Source organism: Notamacropus eugenii, chromosome 5, assembly GCF_028372415.1.
Source record: "Notamacropus eugenii isolate mMacEug1 chromosome 5, mMacEug1.pri_v2, whole genome shotgun sequence".
Classification (NCBI taxonomy): Eukaryota; Metazoa; Chordata; class Mammalia; order Diprotodontia; family Macropodidae; genus Notamacropus; species Notamacropus eugenii.
Window position 1 is genome coordinate 312,495,989 of NC_092876.1, and position 13,257 is coordinate 312,509,245.

At 37.3% G+C, this 13,257-nt stretch overlaps 1 pseudogene; it reads right to left on the reverse strand.

Moving 5' to 3' along the window:
- Positions 1 to 9,470: 9,470 nt before the first annotated feature.
- The window catches only part of LOC140507898 (ornithine aminotransferase, mitochondrial-like), a 29,935-nt pseudogene continuing 26,148 nt past the window's right edge, over positions 9,471 to 13,257 (reverse strand).

The window sequence follows — 13,257 nt, forward strand, 5'->3', positions numbered from 1 at the left end:
ATTTTTTTCATATTACTATAAATAGCTCTAATTTCTTCCTCTGAAAACTTCCTGCTCATATCTTTTGACCATTTATCAATTAGGGAATCACTTGTATCCTTATATATTTAACTCAGTTCTCTATATATTTTAGAAATGAGTACTTTATCACAGACACTAGTTGCAAAAATTCTTTCCCAGTTTTCTGCTTCCCTCCTAATCTTGATTGCATTGGATTTTTTTTGTGCAAAACTTTTCAATTTAATGTAATCACAATTATCCTTTTTTTACTTCATAATGTTCTCTATCTCATTTGATCTTATATTTCTCCATTCTCCATAAATCTGACAAATACACTATTCCTTTCTCCCCTAATTTGTTTATAGTATCAATCTTTATGTCTAGATCATGTATCCATTTGGACCTTATTCTTTATTAATATTTATTAATATTAATTTTAATTAATTTAATTTGATTTAAATTTAATTAATTAATTAAATTAATATTAATCTTTATTAATATTCTTTATTAGTCAATGCTTGACACCATACATAAGAAGAAAGTTTTTTTTAAACAAAAATCTTTTTAGAGTGGCCCATGTAATCACTTGATTTTTAAAATAGTATACTTTTTTTTTTTTTAACATTTTCTTGGTAACTCAGGGTTATCCATCATCATCAATTATGGTATTATGTGGTAGATGGTATGAAATATAAAGGCAAATGACTTATTATTCTTTAACTAGATCCAGTGAAAACCTCTGTGAACCACCTTGATATGTATACTTTCTTCTTTCTGTTAGTTCACCATAAGAGTTTCATCCAGTGTGTTGGGTCTCTTCCTTACTTTACCTTGAAGTCAGAGGGTCATATTAAGATACATTTATCTTGGTTGTTATAGATCAGTAGGGCACACAGTGTCTGCATTACTTTTTTCTCACTCTCACCAAGCAGCCTGTTCCTTTTTTTTATTTATTTACACATTTTTTGCCAGTGATACCCTTTAGGTTGCCTTTCTTTTATAATTTCACATTGGTAGTATATTGCAGTCTGCTCACACCTTTCTTTTTTCTTTTGTTGATTTTCAGTTTCAATTTTTAAGGAATTATAGTATTCCATGACTCATAGCTTTACAACAAAGCTGAAAGAATATTAGTATTGAAATTTTGGGCCATTGTTTCAGGAAGGACCCTGGGGGAGTAATTAAAATAATCTTGCAATTTCCCAAAGGCAATTCTGTCTCTTCCTTCTAGTCAATTCTGATCCTAAATAATTTGTATTATCTGTCCAAGATATGTACATACAGCACAATTCAATGGAAAGAGTATTGAATTTGGTGTAGGAGGAACTACAGATCCTGACTTTGCTTAATTTTGTTCACATATAAAATGAAGACATTAAATTAGATAGTGTCTGAGGTTCCTTTTATCTTCAACTCTCTAATGCTATGTGGCAAAATCAGATTTGTGAACGTCTCTTCATTTCTAATGTTCTCAAAAAGAATTCTCTTGATGAACATGTGGATTAATCTAACTTTTTAGATATGGGAAAGCATGAATAGGGGTCAGAAATTATTTATATTTTTTAATTATTTTTTTGATTACAATAATCTATGAGTTTTTTAACCATTATTTTGCTAACTTCCTCTCCTTTTAATAGTTCAGTGCTATCATAATTTTATTGCCTCTAGCAATGGACCTCCTCTGTGTAAATTTGTTCTAGTGTGGTTACTTTTTTTACTTTTGTTTGCTTTAGTGACATTGCCCCCCCTTTAAAACATAAATGGGACCATTATGTTACAATCCAAATGTGGTAGCTTTATTGTAATTGATGGCAAAGAGAGTTTCTTGTAAAAAAAACTGCAGATCTTTTCCATCTTTTGTTTCTCATCCTAGTTTCTTTCTTAGACATCTTAAGGATGACTTTTCTTAGCTTGGTGTTTTTAGCAGACATTTTTAAAAATGTTTTTCTCCTTTACTACTTCTTGTTTTATGAGACTACACTATTCACAATCTGCTACCACCTTTCTTTGTAAAATTTTATAATTGAGTTATAAGTAGTATGCTCTTACATCCTATATCTCTCTGTTTGGCAGTTAAAGACTTAAACTGATACATTCAAAGAAGTAATTAGAAGTCCCTGTGTTTAAGAAGGGGCAGCTAGGTGGCACAGTGGAGAGAGTGCTAGACTGGAGTCACCAGGACCTGAGTTCAAATTGGGCCTCTGACATTTACTAGCTGTAAGTTTATCTGGGCAAGTCATTTAACCTCGATTTCCTCATCTGTAAGATGAACTGGAGAAGGAAATGGCAAAGAACTCCAGTATTTTTGCCAAGAAAAAACAAATGAGGTCATGAAGAGTCAGACATGACTAAATAGTAAAAATCTTCAAGGAACTTTTAGGACTTTTATTGAGATTAATGAGATTATTAATAACAACAAAATTGTTATAATATCCATTTTCTCAAAGACAGAACTGAAATCCAGAAAAATGAAATGACTTGCCCCAAATCACAAGGTTAGTTAGTGAAACAACTAGAACCTGGTTCTCTTGACTAGTGAGGAGATGAAATAAATGTACAGAAACAACTAGGCAACAAAAGCAAGTTTCAGAGAATAAAGTCATTTACCTTCTATAATTTGGAGATAGTCTACGCTTTAGAACCTGAAACTTACTTATTTGAATTGAGCTGACTCAGGGAGAACTTTATGGAACAGATGAGTTCTGAACCAGGTCTTGTCTATCTCTTTTACAAAGGTAAAATTGCAGGAATGAAAAGCTCTATTCACATGGGAATGTCAGATGCATTTTGCTTAGTTCATACAGCACCTATGAAATCTTAAAATATGTTTTTCTAAACTACCTATTCTCTAAAGAACTGCTAACCTGACCTGACTCAGGAAGCCTGCTCTCCAGCTCTTTGGTTGCCTAGCAACACCTTCCCTTTCCATCTCTGTCATATCACATATTGTGTTGGGAAGTCCTCAGTTGTGTTCATCTGGGCTACATTTGTGTGGAGTTGGGGATGGCTACAAATCCCCAGAAGGCTGGGAATTCGGAGACTTCTTTTGAGACTGTGGTCCCACCTCAACAACTATGCATCACTTTTTTAATGGACACTCCAAGCTTACTGATTTACTGTCTGGTCAGAAGTCTTTCTAAGGTTAAATTTAGGAAAATACACCCCTCTTCTGAGTCCACATTGATTGCTGACAAGCTGGCCTCTTTACCTTTAGTTTTTCTGTTTTTTCACTCTATGTTAAACATGGCTACTACGGTACTCTCTTTTGAATATGCTCTTAATTAAGAGGTAGGTAAGTGGTTTAGTGGATAGAATGCCAGGCCTGGAGTCAGGAAGACCTAAGCTCAAATCCATCCCCAGACATTTATTTGGGCAAATCACTTACCTCTGCTTGCTTCAGTTTCCTCAACTGTAAAATGGGAATTATAATAACACCTGCTTCTGAGGGTAGTTGTGAGGATCAGTACCTGTCTCTTAGTAAATGCTTAATAACTGTTAGCTACTACTATTATTATCACATCACTCCTCTGCTCAAAGAACTGTAATGGCTCCCAATTGTCCACAGCACAAAATCTAAAAATCTCTGCCTTTCAGATCGCTATCATCTGGACTCACTAGATCCATTTAATATTAATATTGTCACTAATCCTCTCCTGACTTTCAAGACCCTCAATCATCTGACCTCATCCTTCTTATGTAAACTTATCTCCGACTCTGCTCCAACATATAAGCTCAATTGCAGTTACTTTATCTGTGCGTTTTTGCTCACATTGTTCCCCTGTCTAATACGAGTTTTTTCCTCCTTACTCTGCCCCAATCTTATTCATCCTTCAGATCATATCTTTGGGAAGCCTTCCGTGACTATTTCAAGCCCTCATTGATCCTTTTCTTTCATAAACTTCTATAACAATATGGTTTATATTACACAGTTTAGTACATAACTATATAGTCTTACTTGTTTATCATCTTTTCTCTCTGTGAATTCCTTGAAGACAGGAACCTGTCAGCCAATCAGTCAACTAGCATTAATTAAGCACCTACTATTTGCCAGACACTGTGATAAGTACAAAGAAAGGCAGTAAATAGTTCCTGTTCTCAAGGAGTTCACAGAATGATGGTGGAGGCAACATGCAAAGAGCTTGGTACAAATAGAACCTATACAGAATAAATTGAAGGAAATCAATAGAGGGATGCCACTAAGATTAAGCAGTACTAGGAAAGGCTTCTTGTAGAAGGTAGAATTTAGCTGAGACTTGGGGGAAGCTGGGAAAGCCAGGATGCAAAGATGAGGAGTCAGAGAGTTCCAGGAATGGGGACAATCTTTAAATAAGAAGTTGGGAAATGGAGCATCCTGGGCAAGGACAGCATGTCATCCTTTTGTATCCTCTTTGGCATTGTCCATAAGCCTGAGTATATGAGTTCTCAGTAAACACTTGTTGGTGAATTGTTTATTTGTTCTAACATTCATCACAATAAATTATTCCATTAGCTATCCACAGAGAGTACAAGACAAGGCTAAAGGAATACTAGTTTTATTTATTTTATAAACTGTATACCTCAAAGTGAAGATGGTAGATTACTAAGATAGTTCCTGGCTCAGCCACAACATGTGGAACCCAGAAACCTACTCCAGTTTTGAGATACTCTGAGAATTAGCACATACGCATAAGCCCCCACTGATGTGTTTACATTTGTCAGCCACCAGAGCACACAGTTCAAAGCAATTTAGTCAAAACACATAACAAAGTGACAATAGACGATCCTCCCATGAACACGTAGGGTATACTTCTCCACAGGTTACCATAACACCAATGAGAATAGGTGTGATAGGACATACACATGAAAGGCATTTATGTAGGGAAACTAGGCCAGGAGACCTCTGACACTAGAGAGCTATAAGTGTTCTCTGGTGCGATCAAGGGACCTTAGAAGTCATCTAGTCCAACCCTCTTATTTTGCAAATGACAGAAGTTGAGGACCAAAGGGTTTAAATAACCCTTTCCATATTACAGAGGGAGCAAATAGCAGAACTAGATTTCAGCCAAATTTGATTCTAAAGCCAGCCTTCTTCCTACTGTTACCTTAGGATGTTGTGCTGCTGTCTTCTGGGTGTGGCATTTCTGTTGAGCATCTAGGAGATTCTATTTATCTGTGACCTGTAGTTTCTGTGTTGTTTCCTGCTACTGTCTTTTCTGGCATAGCACCTAGAATGCACCTCTTGCCCAGGGAGAGCTAACGCTCTTTCAATGTTTAGAAGAAGGTGATGCATACTCAGAAAGAGAGGCAGCCAACAATATTCAGCAGAATACCCCAGGCTAAGACTAAGTCCATTCTCTTGACCAACCATGATCCTTTGTCTAACTCTTAAATGACTCATAGCTAGAAATCCCTTTTAGCACTTATTATACCTTTGGTACAGCAGTATACTCAGGCCTCTGCTTTTAACAGAGTACAGAGGAGTAAGGCGAAGCCATGATGGTCAGATTGCTTTCAATATGCTTTCCCTGGCTTTATCTTGCCTTTCATTCTAGTACACATCACAGGGGCTGGAGTACTGGAGAAAACAGAAGTGGAATGGTGTACTTTTCCTTACTTTTCTCAACATCAAAATCTGAAGATTAAGATTAATCTTAAGCCTAGGTGACTCAGGGGACAGAATGCCGGGTCTAGAGTCAAGAAGATGTTTGAGTATGGCCTCAGACATTAGCTGGATGACCCTGGGCAAGTTACTTAATCCTATTTGCTTCAGTTTCTTCATCTGTAAAATGATCTGGAGAAGGAAATGGCAAAGCACTCCAGTATCTTTGCCAAAGAAACCCCAAATGTAGCCATGAAGAGTTAGATATACCTGAACAACAACAACATTGACATGACTTTTCCAGGAAGAAAGGAAGCATATATTAAGTCAAACAAATTCCTTTGTTGGCCATGTCCCAAAACATACATCTCATTCTGAGTATTTAGTCCATCACTTCCCTGTCAGGAGGTGGGTAGCATCCTTTATTATTGTGCCTCTGGAATCAAGGAGGTCATTGTGTTGATCAAGGCTCTTACCTCTTTCAAAATTGTTTTTTTTTGTACTATTATTGTTGTAATGTTAATTATTTTCCTGGCTTTGCTCATTCCATCCTATGTCAATTCTATATAAGTTTTCTCATGTTTCTCTCATCCTTTCTTAGAGGATAAATAGTACTCAGTTACGTTAATGTATCAGCCATTCACCAATTGATTGGCAGTCCCTTAGTTTTCAGTTTTTTGATAATACAAAAAGAGCTGTCATAAAATTGTTTTTGTACATATAGAGTATTTTCCTCTATTTTGAGGGTATGGACTTAATGGTCACTTGATCAAAGGCTAGGTGCAATTAATAACTTTTTGGGCATAATTTCAGATCACTTTCCAGAATGACTGGACTGATTCATAGCTCTACTAGCGCATCTTTGTCCCTGTATTTTCACAGTCATTCTGACATTTGTCATTTTCCTTTTATTAGTCAGCTTTGACATTTGATGGGTGTGAGGTGGAACCTCAGAATTATTTCCATTTGTGTTTCACTAATTATTAGTGATTTGGAACTTTTTTTGCATGACTAGAGCTAGCTTAGATTTTTTCCTTTGAGAATTGCCTATTCATATTCTTTGACTATCAACTGGGAAAACAGCTCTGTAGCTGTAATGAATACTAGCCTATAAAGCATTTGCTCCCTTCCAAAGCTTATCAGATAAAATTGCAGAATCTTGATTTTGATAGAGACTGTGCTAGTGATACTTCTGTTTGAATCCATTCTTGCTTTGGACTTCTATTCTGTAGCACATGAGAACCCTATTTCCCTTACTTCTGAGTGTTTTCTTCTGGCTGGAGTCTTAGATCCTAGTCAAGAGAACATAGGTCTAGGCCTTTGTCTCCAAAAGAGCAGTGTTCCTTTGCATAGATTTGCTTTTTAAAAATTTTATTATAGGTATGAATGGATCCATAGCACAGTTCTAAGATAATATTTGACCAGGGATTAGTGGATTTTGAAAAAACATTGACATTAGCTTAGTGTCTCAGAGGTTGTTGAGAGACCCCACTCATGTGAGCAACTAGGAAAGATATATCACTCTCACAGAATGAATCTTTTTTTTTTTTTACAATATTCCTGAGATTTTACAATACAAAAAATGTGGCTCTACATGTTTTGTGCATATACAACATTTCCCTCTGTCTTTGATGTCTTTGGAATGTAGGCTTAATGGTGGTGTCACTTGATGACCCCTTTTTAAACAGGACATGGACAAGTTGAAGTATGGCCATAGTAATGCCAACTGGATAATGAGAGGTCATTAAACCATGCCACACTAGGACTGGTAAAAGGAACCATGGCCATTTATCCTGGAGAAAAAGAGACGTAAGCATGATGATAGGTTTTCTCACTTAATTGAAGGGATGGTTTATGAAAGAGGGATTAGATTTGTTCTGTTTGCCTCTATAGGGCAGAACTAGAGCAGTGGGTAGAAGTTCATAGAGGCCAGTTTAGGAATCTAAGGAAAAACTGTCACATAATTATATATACATATATATGTATATATACTTATACATACATATTTTATATACATTGATACATATATTTTTATATATAATATACAAAATATTATATGTAATAATTATATCATATATAATAGTAATCCAAAAAGTACAAGAGTTTTCTCAAGAAGGAGAGACTTCCACATCACTGGTGATCTGTCGTCCTTTGTTTTCGAAGAAGACCATGCCATCAGGGAAATGATGACATGACTTGCACTTGACTGTTTTGAGTGAGCGAGGGCTGTGCAAGGTCACCAGCCTCACTTCTCCTCCAGAGCCATCTGAATCCAGTGACCAGATATTCATCAGGATGGCTGGCGATGGCCTAGGATGCAATGGGAGACCTTAGTCTTTTTAGGCTAGGCCTTTTCACCTACTCACTTAGAGGGAGGTAATGCCCTTTAAGTGAATAAGCCTCACAGCCCTCCCTCACTCAAAACAAAATCAAGTGCAAGTCATGTCATCATTTCTCTGATGGCATGGTCTTCTTCAAAAATGAAGGAGGAACACAAACCTGGTGATCTTTAAGTAAAGGCTGGATGACCACTTGTTAGGGTGTGATATAGAAGGATTATGGTTCAGATATTATTGGACTGCATGGCCTCTGAGGTTCCTTTCGACTTGGATTTTGTAAAGTGACCAGACAGGACTTGAACCCAAGCATTACTGACTCTTAGATTTTTTAAAAATCAACTACTCTACACTCTCTCTTGCCACACATGAATGTGAATTATTGTGGTTAATTGCCTATATTTAGTTTTGACAGCATTCATCAACACAATAAGTCAAGAAAGGCCATGGGGTCATAGATTTGGAGTTAGAAATGACATTAGGAATCATCTAATCCAATGCCCCTGTTTTACAGATTAAAGGCAGTATGGTTGGCAAGCAAGTGTAGTGATGAGGTTTAGGGTGGGATAAGCCCATTGTTAAATTGTCATTGTGAGTATTTACACCTTGGAAATTGGCAAATGCTATAAATCAGGACTTGGGTTATAGCTTTGTTGATTATAACTTAAAAGTGATGAAGAAAATGTCCCAGTGCAGATTAAACTTTAAAATGAGTCATTGTTCATTTTTTTTCACAGAACCTGTTGAGAAACATTTATCAACATATCCTTGGCTATGGTGTTGCAGAAAGAGCCCTGAATTTTGAATGGGAAGAAATGAAGGACTATAGTAGGGTAGAGATATATACATATTGATGAATCAACAAATATTTATGAAGTGTTATTCTTTTCCTAGTCTTGGACCAGATGATAGTTGGGTATCTCTTTTTAGACATCTTAATTATTTTAGTGTAAACAAAATTTTGAAATTTCAGAAAAGGGAACAGTTTTAGAATGACAGATTATAGTGGGTCATTTTCACTACTGCTTTAAAAATGACAATCAAACACAAAAATACAGATATGAGAATGTCAGATGACATACTACTCAACTGAAGTTACACCCAGGTATACACTGGCATTCACAAACTCCGGGTCAACTTCTGAAGTCCTGTCTTAGTATTCAGATGAACAAGTTCATCATCAAACATCCCTAGATCTGTGCTAATTGGCTTCCATGATTCACCTTAAAGTTAAGCAGATCTTTCACTTACTTACCTTGGAGTTAAATGTTTCAAATTCAAAAGTTTTTGTACCATTCTACAAAAAGAAAAATTATAAAAACATATACATGCATTACCTTTCAGGCTTGGTAATCAATGCTTCCAGCAATTTTAAAGATGTCAATACACAGATACACTTCAGCCATTTAGCTTAGAAAGAAGACAACGCAGTTAATTGAACAGACTCTCTCAGAGTCACATTAAACAGCAAATGGAAGTGATTCAATTTTCACTCTATTGTACATGAACTAAAATATAAGTTCCCTAAGACATGTGGGAGTGGGTCATGCTCACCTTTAGAGCAGAAGCTTTCTAGTACATAAATGTACAATCTGCTTTGAGCCATTATGCAGTGGAAAACAAAAAGTCTTCAGAAAGGCAAAATGGTCGTTAATAATTTCAACAGACTCAGTTTCACCTTCCTTGATCACAAATGGTAGTGCCAACCTAATGATATCCTCATTCATAGATTTAGCCAGAAGTCCATTGTCATGAAGATATAGACACACTTTCCAAGGATAATTATCTTTAATTTCTCTAATAGTGATAGCATTTAATGATCTTCTTCCTCTTGAGGCACTTATAATGTCAAAAGGCAACTTCATTAGTCTATTTCTTGACATGTTACTCATTATAACTGCATTTTTAGCAAGACCTTCCTTCTCCAAAACCTCCAGGGCTCCCATTGCCACCAAGCAGGTCAATAGATTTTGCAATAAGTTGACTCATGCTCCTTTGGTTTAACGGTGAGATTTATTTCATCATAATATAACATGGCTAATATAGGGTATAAGCCACCAGAAAGGGCCTTTCCAAGGATATTGATGTTATACCTGATATTTTTCATGATCGATAGGCAGCTACATCCCAGTTCTGGCTAATTCCATCTGTATTTTATCAGCAATAAATAGAATCTGGAACTCAGTGGAGGGATCTCTCACTCTGGGAAGGTAGCCTGGATCAGGGAAAATGACTCCGGCTCCCCTCCTCCCTGCCCTGAATGGGCTCCACTATTGAAGGTCACCATGTTTGGATTCTGGAGGGTATATATAGCAGAAAGTTCTATTGGAATGCAAACTCATTAGAATGCAACTTATGTATTTTTGTTTGCAGTGCCTAACACAATAGCTGGTACAATGGTTGGTGATTAATAAATCTTTGTTGATTGCTGATTGATAAGATATGGTTCCTGATCTTGAGCAGTTACAATGTGGTTGGGAGTCAATATATGACTTTTCCATTTCCCAAATGGAAAAGAGTATAAATAGAAAATATATGTCCATGGTTGGTAACTTTTCCTTACTATTTTTCTCTTCTGAGTAGAAGAGAGGAAACCTGGAGTAGTGGATAGACAGCTGAACTTAGAGCCTCTGAGAAACCTTCATCATTCATCATTAACTCATGTTAGCTAATTCAACCAATGAGAAACTGCCCCAAGCTGATTTTCTAATCCTGGGGACATATAGATCTATGTGATATATTGGATAAGAACTGTGCTTTTCTTGGCAAAACAAATGGAAAACCATGAGCCAGGCCAATGAGTGAAGCCTCTGATACTGGCTAGGATTCACAAATAAGCAACTGCACTGATGGACCTAGTTGGATCTTGAAGTTCTATGAGAATGTCACTCAGATTGAAGTGGTCCAAGACTCAGAGTACTCTACAATGGAATGAAGAGAACTCAGAGGCTGGCACTGTATAGACAAAAGGCAGCAAGGAGAAAGGAATTCTTGTTGGTTTTTAATGTTGTCTGTTGCCAGGTGGGCAGAGCACAGGCTCTGCTTAGGAGCCCATGGGCATGGTGTATCTCTTGGCACAAAATCATCATTACTGAGTAGCTGGAGAGTTGACATCGATGAGCAGCACTGCATAGCAGTAACAATAAAAATGGACATTTATATTTGGCATTACATTTTCAAAGTTTTTTTAATCTATGTAATCTCAATTGATCATATAATAATCCTATTAGGTAAGTGCTACAACTATTATTTTCTCTGTTTGACAAAGGAAGAAACTTAGAGAGTCTTAAAGAGTAAAGTGACTTGCCCAGGGCTGTCTTACAATTAACAAGTGTCTGAGGCAGGATGTGAAGACAAGTCTTCCTGACTGCAAGTCCGCTAGTGGAAAGAACATTGGATTTGGAACTAGAAGACCTGGGTTTTAATTTTAGTTCTGATACTTACTACTTGTAGGTCCTGTGGCTTAGTCTCATAGGATCATGGATTCAGAGCTGGAAGAGCCACCAGAGAGCATCTAATTCAACATCCTCATTTCAGATTGAGACCCATGGAGATAAAGTGCTTTGATCAAAGTCACATAGAGGTAAGGTTTTAGCCTAGGTTCTGCAACTCTAAAACCAGTGCTCTTTCCCTTGTACCATACTACAAATCATTTCACCTCTCTGGGTCTTGGTTTCTTAATCTGTAAAAAGAAGAGGTTGGCATAGATGATCACTAAGATCCTTTCTGGCATTATTGATCCCATAGTGTGCTATGGCATACGTAGTAGGCAGTCGGTAAATACTCTTCATATCTTAGGGAATCAGTGCCTCCTACAAAGAAGTAAGCATTGATGTCCAAGCTGTCTCTTTGAAATAGTGGCTTAAGTGATGGCCGTGATACATTCTTAACAGCTGTTCTATGATACAAAAAGAGAATACAATGATGGTAAAAGTACTAGCTACGGGCATCTCAGTGATTCATGTTCCAGTGAACATTCCCAAACCCCAGGTCGAAGAGGAGCTGGCTGCTTATTTGTGATCATGATAACTAAGCTGGCAATCTATAGACATCATTTCTGTACAATATATCTGAGGCAAGTGATAAGGGCAGGAGAGAAATTGTTGATAAAGGGACATCAATCAGAGAAAAGCCTTTGGGGAGCGTGCACGCACGCGCGCGCGCACACACACACACACACACACACACACACACACACACACACACACACACACACACTTGGAACTAAAGGTCTTTAAATTCTACTCACTTCTCTAGTGATTGCCTTAAACCCAGGATCAAGACTTTCTGGTCACAAAAATGACCTGGCCAGCACTAGTATTTCCTGTGCGTGGGAATGCATTTATGAAGACTAAAGAGAATCAACCTACTGCCTGCCTATGTTTCCTAGAATATTCCTGGAACAGCTTTTCCAGTGATGCTCTGGGAATTGGGGGTGACCCCAGTCTTAGGCTCTGAGAGAGTGGCTGCATTGATGACTGTGTAGTCTGCAGAGGGTATTCAGCTACCTGGCACAACTTTCTCTAATTTAAGAGTCAGAGTGGCAATGTAGCTGCTAGGTAGGTGTAGTAGTGAGGTGTGGGGCAACAGAGAAAGTTCTGAATTTGGAAGCAGAGGCCTGGTGCTCATTTCCTCTGATATTACCTACGTGACCTGGAGAAGCCATTTCCCTTCTCTAGGTCTCAGTTTCCTTGTCTGTAAAATGAGGGTGTTAGATTGGGGATCTGAATGGCTTTACTTTTCTTTGTATCCCCAGCATTTAGGACAGTTTCCGGTACATGCTGTTGTTGTTTAGTCATTTCAGCGTGTCTGGCTCTTTGTGACCCCATTTTTTTTCTAGCAAAGATGGTTTGCCTTTTCATTCTCCAGCTCATTTTACAGATGAGGAACTGAGGCAAACAGAGTTATGTGACTTGCCCAGGGTCATATAGTGTCTAAGGCCATATTTGAATTCACAAAGATGAATCTTTCTGACTCCAGGTCCAGCGCTCTATCCTTGGCACCACCTAGTTGTCCCCTCCAGATATGTACAGCTTAATAAATGTTTGTGGACTGACTGACTGACTCTGAACTTCTAATTCCTCTGATTCTAAGATCTATAGCATGGCTTCCATGAAAAATGGTAACCTTGGAGTCAGAAAATATGAGTCTGATTATCAAGTCTGACACATTCTAATCATGTCATCTTTGTAACATATCTAAATCTTAGCTTCCCTAGATGAAAATGGAGAGATCTACGTTGTAGAATTATAAGGAAAGTGATATATAGCTTACAAGGTACTTTGCATGATTTTATTTGATTCTGAGAGTGTCATTTATTTATTTTTTTAAGACTATTTTTAA